Raw genomic sequence first — 20205 nt, forward strand, 5'->3', positions numbered from 1 at the left:
TAAATCTTAATATGAATATTTTAGAAGATGGAGATTAAAGAGTAAGTTCTAAAATTACACACATTATGTTTTGTTCTCATGATGTAGTTTATTTAGCCGTTTTGTATCTGAGAAGTGAACATAACACTGAGCAAGGGAGTAATAACCCCTTCCTTTAAGTGGGATTATTCTTACATGATGTGAAGAAGCCCATGAAAGCTATAGAAACTTCCTACAGAAAAAAAAAAAAATAGGCATGGCAAGTCTTGCATACAATTTTAGGGCATTATGGATTACGTCTAACTATTTAATATTTGATATGTTAAACAGCTTTCCCTCCCTCAAAACATAAAGTAAATAAAAGGAAAGATATACTCTAGAAAAAAATAGATCCAAAGGTAAAAGTAATTGAAGAACTATCTTATTAGCATCTTCTAGCAAATAAAACATTCCTAAAGAACAGAAATTTTTCTTATACCTGATGGAACACTTAACTTGTAGTACATTCAAGTTTTCATTCCATTATATGTATATATAGAAAAATTCAGCAAATAATACACTTTTTCATAAACTTTAAGGTATTTAAGGTGTCATCTCTGTGTATGTAAATATATTTGATTGTATTTAGGAACCAAATATAGTGGTTTCATGAAAAACATATTTCCTCCTTGCATTCCAGGAAGCCTATATGTTGGCATTCCAGAACTGGCCTCGTGACTCTACCTCATGAATATCTCAGGATCTTGCTTCTGCTCGTCATCTTTGCCAAGAGACTCCCATCTCACAGCTTCCTTGTGGTCACAACACAAGTGCCTCTAGTCTGCACTGAAGGCAGGAAAGAGAATAAGAAAAAGACCTGCTTCTGCGGAAAGCAGACTCCCTAGCAGAACTATGTCACTAGGACAAACCCAAAGCCTGGAAACATATTCTTGTAGGTAAGCATATTGCTGCCCCACGTGAGCAGATGATTCTGCTAGGAGAGACGACAGTAAGGGTGGATATTTAAGACAACTGGCAGTTTCTGTAATAACTGCTAATATTTTCATTCTTATTCAGTCACTTTTTAGGTACCTTCGTTGGAATATATGCTATCTAGATATGAATCACTGTGCATCCTGAATTTCAAGTCTTAAAAAATGTGGGAGTTTCCTGAATTTAAAATAACAAGAGAATAATTTAGGGATAAAAGTTATGAAAGAATTGTAAAGAAAATAAACCTAATTCAAGTGAAAGTGGGAGAATTAATTAGAAGGTATTCATTCCAAGTAGTGTTCAGTCACAAAGAACGAGGAGATCTGTTTTCCCGGAGGCCATCATAACGTTGCCTGTATTTCTGGTGTGCTTACTATTTGCCAGACACTGGGACCGAATGTCTTATGTTTTGTTTGGCTCTTGCGACAACTTTACCAGGTAAGTACTACAATTATCCTCACTTTAAGATTAAACAAAAAACAGCCATTCAGAGAAGCCAGGTAATTTTCTCAAGAACACTCTGATATTAATATGTTTTGCTGAGAATTTAACACAGTTCTCTCCAATGCCAACACCCACACTTTTTACCATAATGTAACACTAATTTATCTATAAGCAAAAATGTGGAAACATGGAACTGCTTTCAAGGGGTTAGGAATTACAAACAGTTCAGTGTTGCTAGAAAATAAGTAGACTCATGAAATCTCTAGAGAAATCTTCAGAGAGGAAGAATAAGTGAGCTCACTTAATAATTTAATTCAGGAGAATCTACTGGAGGATTTATGCAGGGAGATGTCACATAGCAGTGCTTCTCAAGCTTAAATGTATATACAGGTCATCAGAGGAAATTATTAAAATTTAGATTCAAATTCAGGGGTTCTAGAGCGAGGCCTGTTGACCTTATTTCTTTCTAGAGTCCTCCCTCCCAGAGAAACTTGACTGTTGTTAATGCTGCTGACCTTGAGAAGGAGGGTCACTGATCTCTCTGGAAGTACAGCAGAGAGGGTTTTGAGAGACGTATGGGAAGCTCAAGACGTTTGTTGAAGAATAAGACAGCTGGTGGGCGTCTCACCATGTTTGTGGATTGAGGATGAGACAAGATTGCATGCACGGACTGTAGTGTGTGTAGATTCGAGCTGTGGAAAACAAAGATGAAAGAGGCTTTGACTCCATAGATGAAATTGAGTCTAACTAGAAGTATATGAATTGCACTTTCTTTGCCAGCAATGCTATGGAATGTAGCAATGTCAAAGATTTGAAGAAATCAAATTGACTCAATCCCCCATTCTCCTGTAGTCTCTTGCTCCTTTGGAAGGTGGTGAGGATTGTGTATGTCCATTCAAAAAGAACCCTTCTGATTTATAAGGAGCACTTTCCTCATATCAACGGTAAAGTAACACATTTTTACCAAGGCTGTTCAGAGTAGACCGTTGCAATAGTTCTAAAGAAAATATACACATAAAAGTTTCAGCTAGGAGATGATAAATATCAGAGCTAACGTGCATGGGCTGAGCAAATTTCTGGCAGGACAAATATAAAGACATTAGTTGTAAACTAGCTTATTGAAGTGCATAATTGGATAATGGCAGAAAAAAAAGGAATATCTAAAACAAATCCCATAGCATAATAATTTTTATTTTGTGTAATAGTGATGCAGGTAAAATAAAGCAGAAAAACAAGAACAAAAGCTATCTCTTGGCTAGCAGGGGCTATGGTGCTCTTTTTGCTTATGCCAAATTTTTAGAGTTTAATGGAGACAAAAATATAAATATCTCAAGTAGTGTCTTTTGGCATCAGTCTACTAATAACTTCTCTTAATTAAAACAGAACCCAGCTAAAAGCAAAATCTGCCTGTTCAACAACATCCATTCATCCATTCATTCAGAAAATATTTACTGAGTGTCTGCTATTATCAGATACTATGAAGGGATCTGTGGCTTCAGCAGTCAAACAAGCCTGAAAGAGGCCCCTGATTTCCTGATGCCCATACTTGAGTGTAGAGGGATGGCAAATAAAATTAAAATAAGCAGAAGGATAATTTCAGATAATAGTAAAGAAATAAAGCAGGAACATTGAAAAACAGCTCTGGGGCAAGAATCTAAGTTAAATTTGGCAATCTGAAATTGCAGAACTGGAGTTTTGACATGGCCAAGTTGATGCTGCAATGCCTATTCAATCTCAAGAAGTGATGTCAACTGGGCAGTTACCGTTTTGGGACGTCATACTAGGCAGATATCTGAGAAATAAATATCATGCTGATGGCTTTTCTTTTTTAAAAAAAAATTTATTTATGATAGTCACACAGAGAGAGAGAGGGAGGCAGAGACACAGGCAGAGGGAGAAGCAGGCTCCATGCACCGGGAGCCCAACGTGGGATTCGATTCGGGGTCTCCAGGATCACACCCTGGGTCAAAGGCATGCGCCAAACTGCTGCACTACCCAGGGATCCCGCTGATGGCTTTTCGAACCATTGAGGCCAAAGAGTGAGTAAGAAGTCAGCAAAGGAAACTGAAAAGTATGGGCAGTGGAGCAGAGAAACCCCCACCCCCAGAACGCAGCATCATAGAATGAGAGAAGTACCATTAGGCACAAACAGGGAACTGTGCAGCTTTCTTCTGAGAGTTCAGTGATGGGCAAGACAAATAAGTGGTCTCTGAATTTCACTCCTGGAGCAACTAGGAACCCACATTACAAGAGTTTCTCTAGAATCATAGAATGGAATTCCAAGGGAGTGAGTTACTGGGAGACTATAGATTGAATAAATTAAAACATATTTTTTATAGGAGAGTTGGACTACAGAAGAAAAGAGAAAGAGAGAAAAACAAGGAACTATTTGGGAAGCAGGGTGTATAACTGATCGTGGAGTTTATTCCCCAGATGGAGACAAATAAATCTTAATCACATAAAGGTAACCCTTAGATTATACTTAATGACACAAAAATTTCAGAGTCTTAGAGTTTCCACTTCTTCCACAAATATCACTATTTTCGTCTATCAACAAATTTAGCAATATAAATCAGATCTAAGGGTATGAAATTTCTTGACAACAATTACACACAATATTTAATGTGACACCTTTTTTTGGGAGACACTACAAGTATAACACATGATATATATGAATTTTAACAAATTTGTAAATATCTACTTAAAATGTTGCCACATTTGATTTCTTTCCCAGTCTCTTGCATTTCAATTTCCTTTAGTCTAGAGAAAATGTTAATTTATTAATTGTTAATATTTCAAAACTACATTTCTGAAAGGATCATTTGCTTAGATGAACAATCTCCCAACTCATGAAACCTAGAAAGACCATTCTAGATATTTCATAACTAAAACTTTTAGGGTGAAAGCTTTTTTATGTTTTAAAACTCTTTCAAAAGGAAACCCCAAATTCTTGTAAAAACCCATTTGAACACAGCCAAATGTATTAATATATTTTCTTTAGTTTCTCAGTGCCTCCCTCATAATCAAATAATACAATTATTTTAAAAGTGATGTGGTACAACTGGGTGGCCTCCTTTAAGGTTAGCTAGTTCATACATATCTAAAATAACTTATTTTCCATTTTTGCTCAAATCAAAGCATCATTTGGACACACGAAGTCTTAACTCTTAGAAATCAACTTTTGATTGTGATTTTATGTTGTTCAACATATACCTTAGGGAAGTTTTTTTTGGGACCAAATAGATAGAGCATCCTCACTATTTTTTCCGGAGTCTCTCTAGTATTTTCATGTTTTTGCCAACCACCTTTACCTACTAAGCACAGGTCTCTCAGGGCTATTAATATTTGAACATAAACAACGCTGAGGGAAGGATGCTCTAACGAGAATATTTAAGCATTAGTCAGAAAACAAGGAAGTTACTGGGATAGGACAGCAGAACTCTATCTGATTTTGAAACATAGCTATTTTTCGATAGAAAGTGAGTTCTAGAAGTAGTTTCTTGACAGTAAAGAGTAAAAGACATTTTATGTAAATATCATTTATCTTCCTGAAGTCACTATGCATACCAACTATAAGCATATTGTTGCACTGTAATTTATAGGATATTTGATGACACTTGATGCCTTTAATAGTCACCCTAAAACATACCAATTACTGGAAAGAGTGTAGGGAGATATTGTTCTTATAAGCCTCTTAAATTTTTTTGTTTTTTAAAGGTAATGTTGGAAGGGCAGATTGTTGGTAGTCTTTCAACTACACAAGATTGGCAAAACAAAGCTCTTATTTCTTTGAAGGTTAGTTTCTCATGATTCAGTCTGCCAAAGGGTCAGTTAAAAATTTAAATACAGTACCCAGATTACTCATGTTTTGCCAGCAGCCTACTTGTTATTACACCCATATTTGAGATGTCTCACTAGCTTCCAATTATCCAATTTGAAAGAACTGCATTCTGCTTTCAATTTTTAATGCCTAACTCCTGTGGATTTCAGCATGAGATCTGTGGGTAGCAAAGTGTCAGAATATACTGACTTTTTAAGAGGGCACTTACAGTTTTATAAGGCAGTAAATGATATAAAGTTTCCGTATGTGGATATTTTACTGCGTGTTACATTATTAAAGGTATACCAGCTTGGTGTTCCATCTCAGAGTTCTGTGGCAGTAAAAGAACATTGTTTGTGGTTTTGCTTTTTTTCCCTTGTGACACAATTTAAACTTCTAACCCTTGAGAAAAATAATCTTAATGCTTCATTTTATGATTAAGAATGAATTTTCTAAACTAGATTTTGAATGGCAGGTGAACTAATCCTCTCCTTCAAGACAGCTTATGATCTCAGTTTACATTTTATATACCCAGTTGGTCTTCACTGTTTGGGAGTATTGTAGAAAAGGAATATTTTTATTGTATTCTGAAAGCTATTCCAGTGAAAACCAAAAAAGTAACTGTGAATACACTGATATAATTAAAGATCTAAGTCTATGTTTTTGATTTGTTAATACATCTAGAATATGTTAAAATATATGAGCAAAGGTACATAATAAAATGTATTATTTATACATTTATAATAGGTTTGTTTCTGGCATTATGGTAAACTCATTAATTAACATAGTGTGAATTCAATAAATAGATCTAATAATATTTTTTTGCCAGGCACATATTAGTAGTCATGGGTGATGCAAAACATTGTGAACAATATCTCTTCTCAGGAAATGGAAGGAAAAAAACAGACATATAAGAACTATAATAAAAGTCATTAATTTACTATAAAAGAGAAATACGAATAAAGTTTTAAGAGAAGTTCCTTCTTGTTGATGTTGGGGAGGAAACAGTTTTTCCTACTGTTTAAGATTCTCCTACTGGTCTGAAAATTCCATTGACATGGGACAGATTAACAGAAGAAAATCAAATTTCATTCTGCATGCATGAAAAACATGACAGATTCTTCAGATTGTCAGGAAAAATGAGGTATATAATGTTATTCTGGACTAAGGAGAAAGGGATAGGGGTGTGGGGCTTCAAAGAGGAGGAAAGATATTCACAAGAAGAGTGAAAAGAGTAAATGTTTGATACACAAATACTTGCTAGGCCATCTAGAGACAATGGGACATGGAGAGCACTGTGATGAAACAAGCCTTGCAACACTTCCTGTCTACTACACTTCCCTGTCTACTACACTTAGTTCATATTGTACTATAGCTATCTGTGGTGATAGTTCCCTTTTTGGAGCAGGTTCTATTTAGATTCTTTCAGGCAGTTAGGGTGAATGTCAAAGGTTCTTCCTAAGCCTTCTACCTCTCAAAAGCAATCAGCCTCAAACAATCCACATGCCAAAGAGACACACTGTGGGGTGGCCAAAACCATTCTCTCACTAAGAATATTTGAAGATAACATCACAAGAGAAAGGCATGAAATGGGAGAACATGGGATACTTCAGCAGAGTAAAGGGTAATCCATATGTAACATTTTACTCTGTGTGTGAAAGGAAGAACAAGAAGTCAGCCCGAAAGGGCAGGGTGGGAAGGGATTCTGGACTGTTTTGTAAAACTGACAATAGAAAGAAACTCTGTAAGTAACAGGAATCCATTAACTGATCTTAAGTCTAATTTTATCAGTGTTTAGGAATATTAATTCCAATTATGGGTAAAATGAATTTAAAGGGATTATAATAAAAAGGGTTAAAGATCTGATACAGATAGTTTCATATGGTTTAATTTGGACAAAATGATGGTGTGAAAAGAGTTGAATGAACAGTGGTAAAGACTTGAAACAGAACATGGTCAAAAACTGCAGACCTTGAAATCCAAGTACCAATGTACAGTAAGGAAGAAAAAAAATAAATATCCCAAATCATTGAGAGTGACGAGAGAGTAAACAGAATGGGAAATTTAACAGAAGAAAAAGTAGATATAGAGGAATAATCAAAAATGATTTTGCATGTTATTATTAAGGCCTTGGTAGACTATCCATATAGTGATGAATAACAGGCACTCTGAAAGCCTGGCCTGAATTTTGGGAAAGATTCTGAGTTGGAATATATTAGGTAATATGAAGAAAGCAAAGGTTGAAGTCACACAAATGGATGAAACTAATAAAAGTAAGTGTACAGAAATTAAAAGTAAATGAACATATGCAGGATATCCTCACTAGCTTGCTAGTGCCCACCCCCATGTGAATAATAACTATGGCAGACCCTTTTCAGGTGGCCATGATCCACACCTCTGAGTATTTTTGTCTCTCTGTGATTTCTTCCTCTTGAGTATGGGGGGACTTATATATAACTCAACAGTATCTTCCTCTTTTTTGGTGAAATATGCTTTTTAGTAGCTGTGAAAATAATGTAGCATATGCTATGGATTAATGTACCAATATCTATGTGGAGAAATAAAATCTTCAGTGATTTTTTAGGAGATTTCATATTTTTACCCACCTATTTCATCATGTTTTTAAAATCAAATTAGAAAAGCAAAAGGAATACAGATAAACCTACATCTTGACCCTTGGACCTGATTGAGAGACTTTTCTCTCTCTTACTTAGCCTTGGCTGACAGCAGTCATCAATCCTGCAAATCTCAACACCAAATAACTTTCTTCTTCTCAACTTATAATGCTTAAATTCAAGCCCATATTTATTACTTGAGGAATTTCAATAGTTTCAAATTAACATCTTTGCCTCCAATCTTGTCCCTCACATTATGATTTCTTCACTATTTGCAAAAACTATCTTACTAAAATGCTGATCATAAAAAACCACCAGGAGTCAAAGGTTTACCTGTTTTTTGTCATTATCAATTTCCCAGCACTCAGCATGATGCATTATAAATATGAATAAAAGCTATTGAATGAATTGTGTTGTTTCTTTTGCTTAAATATTTGAAATGATTCTCAAATGAATAATCTCTAAGCGTTGGTCCTCATAGAGAAGGTCCTTTATGATCTGGTCAGTATCAGCATTCTATCTGATTTTAGTATCATTCACTTTGTCCCTCCACTTTTCATCAAGCCATAGAACACATAGAAGACATAGAAGTATTTGTAATTTCACCCTCACATCATCAGGTTCACAATTCCTCAGTTTGGTTCAGGAAACGGTATGCTTATTTCTTTATTGATTATCTAGAAACATAATACCAGCCCATATTTCAACATCAGGAGTTAAGGTTTTGTTTTTTTTTTCCCTAAACCCTTAGCTAACTCACCCTGGGAAAGTAAAATTAAGCATCAGTTACTGTTATGCCACAGTCCACATCTTTAAGATGTTCATTCATCTATGATAGCCCTAGCAATATTTTACTGCATTTGTTTGTGTGCATACCTCTTTATGTTTCATGCTAAAGCACCTTGATTGCAGAAACCATGTTTTGTTAATTTGCAAACCTCTGGTGTCTAATATAATACTTGACACAGATGAAGATGAGCACTCGTGAAATGCTCTATGAAAATTCCACAACTGCTGTACAGATGGCTATGACTTTGCTGGTTACCCCCTGTGACACTGGAGACATTTCCTAACCACTTTGTGACTCACTCTGCCAAATCTATTATGAGGATATTAATAGCACTTCATTCAAAGATTTCTTGTGAAGATTAAAAAAGACAGTGCTTGGTACCTGACATGGAGTAAGAACTCAACATGTGATACATGCTATTTTGTTTTTGTTTTTGTTTTTGTTTTTGTTTTTTTAGAAAATTACAGATTTGGTCTGATTCTTATTTGTAAATTAAGGGTAACAATACCTATACCTCAGAGAATGTTGGTGTAAATATAAAGAAAAATATTCTGAAATGGTAATTCACACGTTTGTAAGTATTTGTAAACACATTTGTTAAGTATTTTATTTTGAAACAAAATGAAATCTCTAAGCAAAAACGTTAGTATTTTCATGATAAATTGAATAGTGTCAGAAGGAAGGATCTTGAAGTGGAGTGTGCCCAGAAAATATGACTTGTGTGCAAGAAAGTCAGGACCAAGGACAGGGAGAGGAGTCTGTGACAAAATCAGAAGTACTGATTAAGGCCTGTTTATGCTGACTTGAGTAGGGGACACACTTGTAGTGTACATGGTGGTTTTCTCTGAATATTTAAATGATTAAAGAGAAGACATACTGAATGAAGTTTATGACAGTTTTGGACTACAGAGTGGAAATTGTTGGAAGACTCATTTGAGCTCAATTGAAGGAAGAATTTTCTAAAAATTTGATTTATCTGCAAAAGGAATCTGCTTCTTTAGATGGAAGTAACAGTTTAAAAGCACATGCTGAATGCACAAGTCTTTGGGATGCCAGGGTGTTATTCTGTGAAACAAATTCTAGTTGGCCAAATGAACTCTAAAACTCCCTTCAGGGATGCCTGGGTGGCTTAGTGGTTAAGCGTCTGCCTTCTGGCTCAGGGTGTGATCCTGGAGTCTTGGGATCGAATCCCATATCGGGCTCCCTGCCTGCTTCTCCCTCTGCCTGTGTCTCTGCCTCTCTCTCTGTGTGTCTCATGAATAAATAAATAAAATCTTAAAAAATAAAATAAAACTCCCTTCAATTTTGATATTTTGTTATGTCATTTTGCTCTTTTTATTGCACTTACTTTTCAGTCTAATCTAAAACATAACCAATTGTTTCCATTTTCTTACTAATATACAGTAATTAGAATTAGGTATTTGCAATGTCTTCTCTTCACCTGTCACTGTATATGTGGCAACCAACATGACTAATTTTATTAGAGAAAAAAAAAATTGAGGCCATCCCAGTTTTAGAACATCTGGCTTTGAAGTTCCTTTAAGCATGAGTTGATTTTTTTTCTCCTCTTTCAGAAGCAATGCCCATCAAAAGGAGCCTGCTTTTTTTTAAAGCTTTTAAATGAGTTTTGTAATTATTATTTTCATGAATGATTAATTTCTAGCATAGGAAAATTAAGAGGATGCAAATAAGCCTATGGAATTGACTAAAACAAAATGTTGCTTGGTGAAGCAGCAGATGTTGACTAGTTCACAGCATCCCTGATCCCGGTTGTGAGGTTGAGCCAGGTCTGTGATGACAACTGAAGCACATATTTTTCAAGCCCCATTGAGACATTTGATCAATGTTCAAGTGGAAGATGAGCCTCGTTATTACAGTGTCCGGCAGGTGTAGGCATTCAGAAGGGGGCTGTCATTAAAGTATTTTGTATGTATCTGTTAATTATATTCCTCAGTTCCAAACAGCAGCACTGACATCCCTGTCGCATTTGTCATCCATGCAGCAGGTAGCAGGGATACAATGAAAAATAAAATACTGTCTTCACAGTCATGTGAGTTGTGCCGGAATTCTGGGAAAGGTATGATAAGAAAATCCATCCTTCCAAAATGCCATTAGGAAAAAACAAGGTGAATCAAACAGGAAGGTCACATGAAAGCTATCTTTAAGTGTGTGTGTGTGTGTGTGTGTGTGCATGCACTTTAATCTGTGCTTTTTAAATTGGCCCTTGATGTTCTATATATGCTTATTCATTGTTTAAATTAGTAATAATACGGGCCTGGGTGGCTCAGTGAGATAAGCGTCTCACTTGGGCTTGGATCATGATCCCAGCACCCTGGGATCGAGCCCCACATCTGGCTTCCTGCTCAGTGGTGAGTCTGCTTCTCCCTCTCCCTCTGCCACTCTCCCTTTCTCATTCTTGCTCTCTCTCAAATAAATAAAATATTTAAAAATAAAAATTAATAACAATATTATTTATTACATGTAATACATGTTATTACATGTATTACATTATTAATTTACAAAACATGTACATATGCTATTTTATTTAATACTTTAAAAGGACAGTATGTGTAAGTCCATGAATTTGAAACTAAGTTTATTTTTTTTTAAAAAGATTTTTTTATTTATTTATTCATGAGACACAGAGAGAGAGAGAGGCAGAGATACAGGCAGAGGGAGAAACAGGCTCCATGCAGGGAGCCTGATGTGGGACTTGATCCCGGGTCTCCAGGATCACACCTGGGCTGAAGGCGGTGCTAAACCGCTGAGCCACCCAGGCTGCCCTGAAACTAAGTTTAAATGATGTGTCCAGAGACAGAGCCACAAGGGTAGATCCAGAATTTCATTTGCAACTTTTATTTCTAAATTTCCAGCCACTCTCTGCCTACCCACACTGCATCTTGTTTGGGCTTGTTACCCAAAGTTTAAATTGAAGTAAATGAATAGAAAACATTAAAGAAGAAATAGAGCAATATAAAGCTTTGCGAGATGTAATTGGATTTGCCCTGTGCACATCATCAATAGTCAATTTGTTTTATTAGTTCTGAAATGTGCTCTGCAATCAGTTTTATGAACCACTCTATTGGCTTTTAGATACAACAACAGAGTCAAATGTCCAAACAGCTATCAGCAACATAACTTCAAATTTTAGATCATTTCCCCTTCAACATTTCTTTCTGACCTGCCTCAGCTAGTTATATTATGGAATCAAAAAGAAATGAAAAAGTGCATTCTGAAAAATTCTTAAACTATAAAACAGCTAGAATGTAATACTTCTTAAAATTCTGACTTCCAAAGAAGTCAAAATATTAGATCAAAATATTTATGAAGATCACTGTGTTTAAAAAATAGGATTTTAAACATCAACATTTCACATAGTAAAAGAGTGATTTTGATATCTTCAGGTTTTAGATATTTTTGTAAACCTAATTCTAGGAATTAAAGATATATATATATATATATATATATATATATATATATATATATATATATATATATTTACTTTCCACATCAGAATCTAAATTATTTGATCACAATTCTATATCCATAAGCACCCAATTTATTTACTTTTTCTGTGTTAAGCTTGCTTAAATTACAACTTTTTAAATTCAACTGAGAAACTAAGCATGTGATAATTATTGTCTTTTATATTTGGGACAATGGGTTTGGGAAATTAGCCCATTATCCTCCAAGGAAAATAGATGTTGACTCTTTCACTTGTCCCTTTTTGATCCTTCTTCCCCACTGTAGCCAGAGTGATCTTCCTAAAATGCAGATCTGTTCATTTAGCCACCAGCTCACAACCCTTCAATAGCTACTTAAAAGATGGTATAAATTCCAATGTCTTAGCCCAACATATAAGGCTCTTTACTGTCTGACCTACTTTTGTTGTTTCAAATACAACTGCTGCCATTTAACCTGATGTAGATTTGGCCCTTCCTGGCTAACTCAGTCCAAATAGCGTGTGACTCTTCATCTTGGGATCGTGAGTTCAAGCCCCACACTGGGTGTAGAGACTCCTAGATTGCTATTCCTTAGTGGTTCATTCTCAATTCCTATACTGTATCCTTCCTGGAGTACTAGAGGTATAGAATTATTTTGTGGAATCTGGTTGCCTTCAAAATACTACATTTCCCAATATCCTTCGAGGTTAAGCATAGCTTTGCAGTTAGATTCTAAACAACTGATATGTCTAATGTCATGTGGCATCCTTTTGAAACTCTCCTGAAGTGACAGTTGGCATGCATTCTCCATCCGTCTATTTCATCCTTACCTCCTTACTGCTTTCTAGAATAGAGAGGGGCCAAGGTCATCAGGAATTTGTGGTGCGGAACCCACAGCAGCCCTGAATCACCAACTTTCAAAATCAATTTAATAGAGAGAAAAATGTCCTTCTATCTTGTTTAAATCACTATAATATTTAGGTCACTTGCTGCAGAACCTAATTCTAACCATATATCATTTTTCAAGATCAAGCTCAATTTTAACACTATGAGAACTAATAATATTAGATTGAGCTACATACAATTGCAATTTCTGTAGGTCAAAAGCATCAAATATCTGTAATTTCATATGGTTCAATTTAATAGTGCTAATAGCAGTATTTTCCACTGTATCTTGTATAATCCTGTAACCCTTATATCTCTCCCAATTATATCATATCATATTTAGTATTGTAATTATTTCTTTACATTCCTATCTCTGAAACAATCATGAGTGCTTTAAGAGAAAACACCAGACTTAGTCTTAAATTCTCAAACTAAAGCATAATTTCTAGTTCTTAATAAGTGCTTTTTAATGGGAGGAATGAATCAAATATAGTATTTTTATGTTGCACTCATAACTTTTTAAATTGTAAGTCTTTTGATATCAATTTCTATATATTTTCACAGCTTATTGAATTTCCAAATATGCCTTTTACTGATTATTTCCTCACTGAAAAGTGACTGTGGTTTGGGAAAAGATGAGTGGTGTTTCCTTGTGGTTCATTGTGCCTTTAAGAAGTATTCAAAGACTTTCAAAAAGAATCTATGTGAGTCCACTCCTTCTCAACCAGTAGCTCAAGGCTCTTTGTTTCCGTAAGCCTTAAGTTTTTGGCAAGTTAATTTATTTGCCAGTAAAGTCTGGAGTTAGAGAAAGTGATCCAGACTTTCCATACGGAAGAAGTTAATCCATTACACATAACTAATGTTATCTAAGGCATTAGAGCTTAACTCTCTCCTGAAACTACTGTTGAGAAAGACTGTCCTCAACTATTGAGAAACAGATAAATATAGTGATTAAGTTATAATTATTTTCCTAGCTCTTGGTAAGGCTTTAATTTTTATATAAATCGTTTTACTTCTCCATGAAGAACAATATTCCATGTTCCATCTTTTACCTGCATCTAGCCAGACAACATGAGACGAGAAAGGTATAGCTACAGTTTTAAAAATGTTGGAACAATAATTTAATAGTATCAACCTTCATGTATTAAGCTGCAGAGAAATACAGACATGAATTTGCTGATGAACACAATGCCATCTTATGATGCCCAGTGCAAAACTCAACATTGAGCTGCAAGTGGCAGTTGGCTTTTGGATGTCTCCTTTTCAATAGAATGTTGCATTTTCAAGAAGACACATGTGAGCCTTTTCTGCTGACCCTTTCCACTGTACATCAGGTAACTGCCTTAGTTTATATAAAAATAGATACATGTATCGATTTGGACAACGTGCAGAGAGATCTTCCAAAGGATTGTTTTTAATAACCATCCTATCCATTCTGTGTAAGTCCTTTGCTCTTTTGGCTGATTGGCAACATATGGGAATACTCCAGTGTTAAACAGAACCTTTAGCTGTTAAGAAAGTCTTTCACTGAACCACCCATAATCAAATCCACCAGGACAAAGAGAGAGAGATCTTTCCCTACAAGCTAATTGTCGCTTGTGTGTTTCAAATCTCTGTAACAGTCATCATTTTTGCCCTCTCTTAACATTATAGGTAGTGAATACTTCTTCATCCTTTCTCATCCAATACACATAGCTCTAATCTGTTGGATAAAATGCACAAAATACACTTTTTAGAAGTCTCAAAAAAAAACCATTTTAAAACTTGGTAAAAAATGTATTGCTTGCACAAATTTGTTGTAAGTGGATCCAAATGACAATTAATATCTTAAATTCCTATTTTTCAAAACTCATTTCATTTGATTCCACAGTTGTCCTTTCCATGTGTAAGATCTGAAGCTATTTTCTTCCTAGGCTTTGGCTCTTTTACGTGTGTCCTCAAAACTCACAACTAGTAATTCTTTCTTTCTCAACTACTTCTTAAATTATAGTCTTCTGTTTGTTCGTTTCTTTGTTTTAAACAAACTGTAGTTGTTTGAGGCATTGGTAGAAGACCCAATCAGAAGCACTTGATTCAGCTACAGTGAAAAGAGGCCTTTGCTGACAATGTGAGACCAGAATACTAGGTGTTGTTTACTGGTTGCTATAAAAACAAACAAACAAAAACCCCTCCGCTAATTATTTCAGGTAAAACAACAACTTTTTTTTCATGTTTTTTTTCTCCTGATTTTATTTCATTGTGGTAAGAAAATATTATTTGTATTATTTCTTTTTTGAAAGGTATTCGAGGTTTTTTGTGTGTGTGTGTGGTCTAAATTATGGTAATTTTTATGAATATTTCTTTAATATTTCAAAAGAATGTTCAGAAATTGTTACAAATCTGGAATAGGCTTTTTTTTCATTATATAATTTAAATCCATATCCATTCTGTGTTTTAAATCTTGAGTCAATAGAATTGAAATATTCAATTTTTAGGGTGTTTTATTTATTTCTCTTCCAACAATCTTTTTTGGAAAAAAACTTGTTGCTATGCTATTGTATAACATAAATATTTATAATTCATGCCTTTCTGAGATCTGAGATTCATACCCTTTAGCTTTAGGAAGGTTCTTTACACTCTTTGGTCTGATTTCTGGCCAGTTCTTTTACTTGGGTTTGCCTAGCATATCTTTATTACTTTTAAAGGAAATGTCATTATCCTTCTCCTTGTCTCCAGGCATGCTCGTTTCTTCCATATCCCATCATGTTAGGTTATGCTTTGTGGACAATCTGATTTTTTTTTCTCTTAACAAATTAGTTAATCCTACTTATTTCATTGATATGTTTAAAGATTGTTTCAGGGACGCCTGGGTGGCTCAGAGGTTAGGCGCATCTGCCTTTGGCTCAGGGCGGATCCTGGAGTACTGGCATCTAGTCCTACATTGGGCTCTCTGCATGGAACCGGCCTCTCCCTATGCCTATGTCTCTGCCTTTCTCTTTCTATGTCTCTCATGAATAAATAAATAAATAAAATTTTTAAAAAAGATTGGCAATATTTTGTTATATGTATATATATATATATATATATATATATATATATATATATGTATCCATGTGCACTTTATTTGTGTGTGCACACACTCCTAAATATACAAAGATTGGCAGCCTCACTGAGTAAAGGAAATGGAGCTCAGTATGCAGGACTAAAGTGGAATGTGGGGACAAGGTGCTAGAAAGAAGTAATCATTGGAAAAGTGTTTCCCAATTCTCCATGGACATTCATCCTTGAATTCTTGGCTTATTGCTGTCATGAAGATTCAAGGCAGGACTCTGAGAGCCCTAGTCAGGAATGGCTTCTAAGAATGTGAAAGCTCAAATGATACTTCAGAGTCTGCACAGTGTTGAAGAAATAATAGCCAGGATTTTTCTATATTTAATGAAAGACATCATCTCACAGAAACACAAAATTCAGTAGGACATGTAAAGAAAATGATCTCCAGGTTTTGTTTACCTATTTTGGGGGGTTCTGTGTTTGTTTGGTTTTGGTTTTTTACTTACAATATTATTTTTATGATCATGATAACATATACCTATATTTCTTTTTCCCACAGTTCATGTTTGGCTTTTGAATGTGTGCTCTTTTTTTCCATTTTCTGAAAGAATTTATACATGATTGAAATTAGGTCTATTTCTCACTTTGTTCTTCCTTTCTCTTAATTTTCATATTAATATCTTTACATACTGTATTGTATGTATTTTCTTTAAATTTACACATTCTCAGTTTTTAAAATGTAGACTTAATTTCTAGTTTGGAATTTTACAGCTTTCATTTCTAGATATTTTACTTTGTTCTTAAAACCAGTTGATCAAAATTTTCATAACTACAATGACTACTCCTATTACTTTTAACGTATTAAGTTCACAATTACTCATGATCTTTAATAAATCTGTCTTAGGTCTTTGCAGGTCTAATTAATAACTTTTTATTTCATTATTGAGAGTCAACTCAGAGAAGCAGAACAACCAGAAATTGTATAGAATAAGAGGTTCATAATAGCAATTTGGCACTTTGAACTTGCAGTACCTGGTAAAGTACACTGAGTTCAGCTGTTAGTCTTCTGATTTTGGTGCTGAGCCTGTTGTCACAGAACAGGTGGCTAAGAGAGAGAGAGAGAGAGAAAAAAAAAGATGAACCTGAATGAGGAAAAGCAGGGGAAATTAGAATCCTCACTGGCCTATCCCCAATTCCTAATGTCTGTCCCTTCTGTTTTCAATGACCTATAATAAGGAATTGGCTCTGTTTCCTTAAAAACTCATTGGCATCTTGCCAGGATTTGAGAGACAGAGTGAGGGAAGGACAGAAAGAAGGAGAGAGAAGTGAGAGAGATAGACTGAGAGAGAAGCAAACAAAACCCCCCAAACTAAAAGAAGAGATGACATGGGAGTGGAAGCTATGGGATGGGCTGCTGCCTATGCTAACAGAAGTGAGCCTGAAGACAGCCAAACATGAGTAAGACTATGTAATTAATCTTTTGAGAGTAAGCATCTTCTGTTCCACTTTCAAATCTCATGCAAAGCTCTTCTGTGTCCATCACTAACCAAAAGTATAGAGAGGTCCCTATTTCTTCTTATCTAAGTGTCATATTGCAAAGCCATCAGTCATGTATACTTACTCTCATTCATGGAATCTTGTTTACTAGTCCTTTGTGGTTTTGTTGTTGTTGTTGTTGTTGTTGTTGTTTGTTTATGAACCATTGAGACTGGGAGCTTTGTCTTTGAGGCTTCTTTAAAGGCTTGAATTGGTATGCATCTCAGCATTTATTTGGGCCATAAAGGTAATGATAATTCAGAATTTGAATATTTGGAATTTGAATAATTTTTCCTCATTTTGCTTTTTTATCAAGAATCAAGGCTAAGACAAATATTTGCACCATATCTAATTTTCTTATTTCTAGCTAACCACTGAGGGCGCTGTTCCTTAGAGATCCTACTTTAATGCACACCATCTTCTTTGACCTCTCAATCTACTCAGGCTACTGATACTCCTTCTAAACTCAGCTTGAAAGTGCATTAAAGCACATGCTCTAATATACCAAGGATTAGCAGATATCCCCATCTTGAAACACAGAGCCTTATTATTCTTCTGGATTAGATCCACAAAATCTGTTACTTTCCCAACAGTTATCAATGAATGATTTTAGGTAATCCAAGATTAGCAACATCAAAAAGTCATTTCCACCCAAATGAACAAGAGAGGGATAGGAAGGATGGTATTACAGATGCCCACGGGCCATTTCTGTCCAGGAAGCATTAGAGACACTAAGATACCAGCTGCTGTCAGTGATACTGCCCAAAGCAGAAAGGGACAGAGGGAATTACCTGCCTTTCTTCTTTTCTCCAATTTTCTAATGGCGCCACCCATTGACCTAACCCAGCCAGAAGCTAGCAGGCCCAGCTGTGTGGGCCTGGATCCTGAACTGTTCTGCCTTCTGCCTCGGAGAGCAGAGCACAGAAAGGTTAAAGAATGAATCTGAGGACAAACAAGCCCAATGGCCTTTCCAGAACCTTACTATTATTTTTCTTGATTTTCAAAAGTATAAGGAATCCAACTACATTTGGAATCAAATCTGTGAAGCAGTAAATTTTACATTCATAACTTTGAAATTTGGTGAGATTATATTCTCTTTACAAAGGAGAAAAAAACCCTGACGTTCAAAAAGGTTAAATATCTTGTCTGAGTTCATATAGCTAATTAATAATAGTGCGCGAAATAACGTTTCTTTAACCTCTCAACTGCACTATATTTGTTTCTTCCTTTTTCTTTTGGTTAACATCACCAAATAACCCAAATTCCAGATGACTGGTATTTAGCCCAGTTGCCACAGAATCTCATTCAAGGTAAACAGGGAGACAAGTTGCACGTGAGACTCCAGTAATAAGTATTAGATCGCGTGTTCTTTTCCCAGCTTTATTTTTGGGATGTCTCTGGGGAGATTCTGAGACCCTAAAGACAAGCAATGTTTGTTGTACAGGTATTTGCATCTACAAATGCCTTTGATCCTGACTACATATGCAAATATCCAAAAGAAGTGAGCAGTGGTTCCTCCTAGTAATTGGGATCCTCCAGGGATTTAATTAAAGCAGAATCCAAGTTCATCTGCCTGCCACATTCTCCAGAGGCTGGTATCTATGCTGAATTGCATAGCAAATCTGCCAGCTATTCCCAGGAAACACTTGGCTGTGGAGAGTTGAATTCTATTCCCAGTGATGTATGTAACGGATGGGAAAAACAGGAGATCAACTTCAGTTGTTATCATGGCTTTCCTGTCTAAGAGAGCTGATAGGCTTCCACTCCCTCATTCACAGACACTGTATACCCTAGACTTCATGCCATGATTATTCTCTTGGACGCAACACCCATTGTAGCATGTAATCATTCACTTGATTGGTCTGATGTAGTCTCATTTGCAAGAAATATGATTAGATCATTTCAAGGGTTCCTTTATATTTTGAAAGCGTGTGATGCTAGGCTAACATGTGCTTCCACTTAGAATTCAGTCTATAAATAATAATGTATAATTGCTACTACTATTACAACTATCACTACTACTGAGACTACTTTTACCAAAAATAATAATGATGTAAACTCCTCTTTTAAATACTCATTTGCAGCATATCCATTGCTTTCATCGACATCATCTACTTTTATTCTTCCAATAGTGGTGCCGCTCAGCAGGCTAAGAAACAGAGTCCGCGGGTCTAAGGCCAAAGATAATGAAGAGGTGAAATGCTGTTGAACCCTGCTTTTGTGAATTGATAGAGATGTGTCTACAATATCAGTTCAAGGGAAAATCATTCACCACTAGAATTAAGGCAAGAACATTTAGTCTCATCAGTCTAATATAGAGATTTTTGTTTAACAATAACATTGTTACTGGTTTTCCTAGGTAAGTTCATGTTTGAGACTCACAGGTCACGGGGTCTTCATGTAAGTTCTTTGGTCTCCCTGGAATGTTCTGCTTCTACTCTAGTTTTTCTTGGCTGGCTCTTTCTTTAATTGTCTACCTCAGCTTTAAATCCTCTCTTCATACCTCTTATCATTACCTGGTGATTTGATATCTATCAACCTACTATCTTAATTATTGCCACACCCTTCTGTAATATAAACTCAATAAAAGCAAATATTTATTTCTGTCATCATAGCTATATCCTCAGAGCATAAAACAGTGCCTGCAGTATAGCAGAAACCTGAGACATATTTTTTATTTAGTTACTAAGT

This window comes from Vulpes lagopus, chromosome 24 (assembly GCF_018345385.1).
Source record: "Vulpes lagopus strain Blue_001 chromosome 24, ASM1834538v1, whole genome shotgun sequence".
NCBI lineage: Eukaryota > Metazoa > Chordata > Mammalia > Carnivora > Canidae > Vulpes > Vulpes lagopus.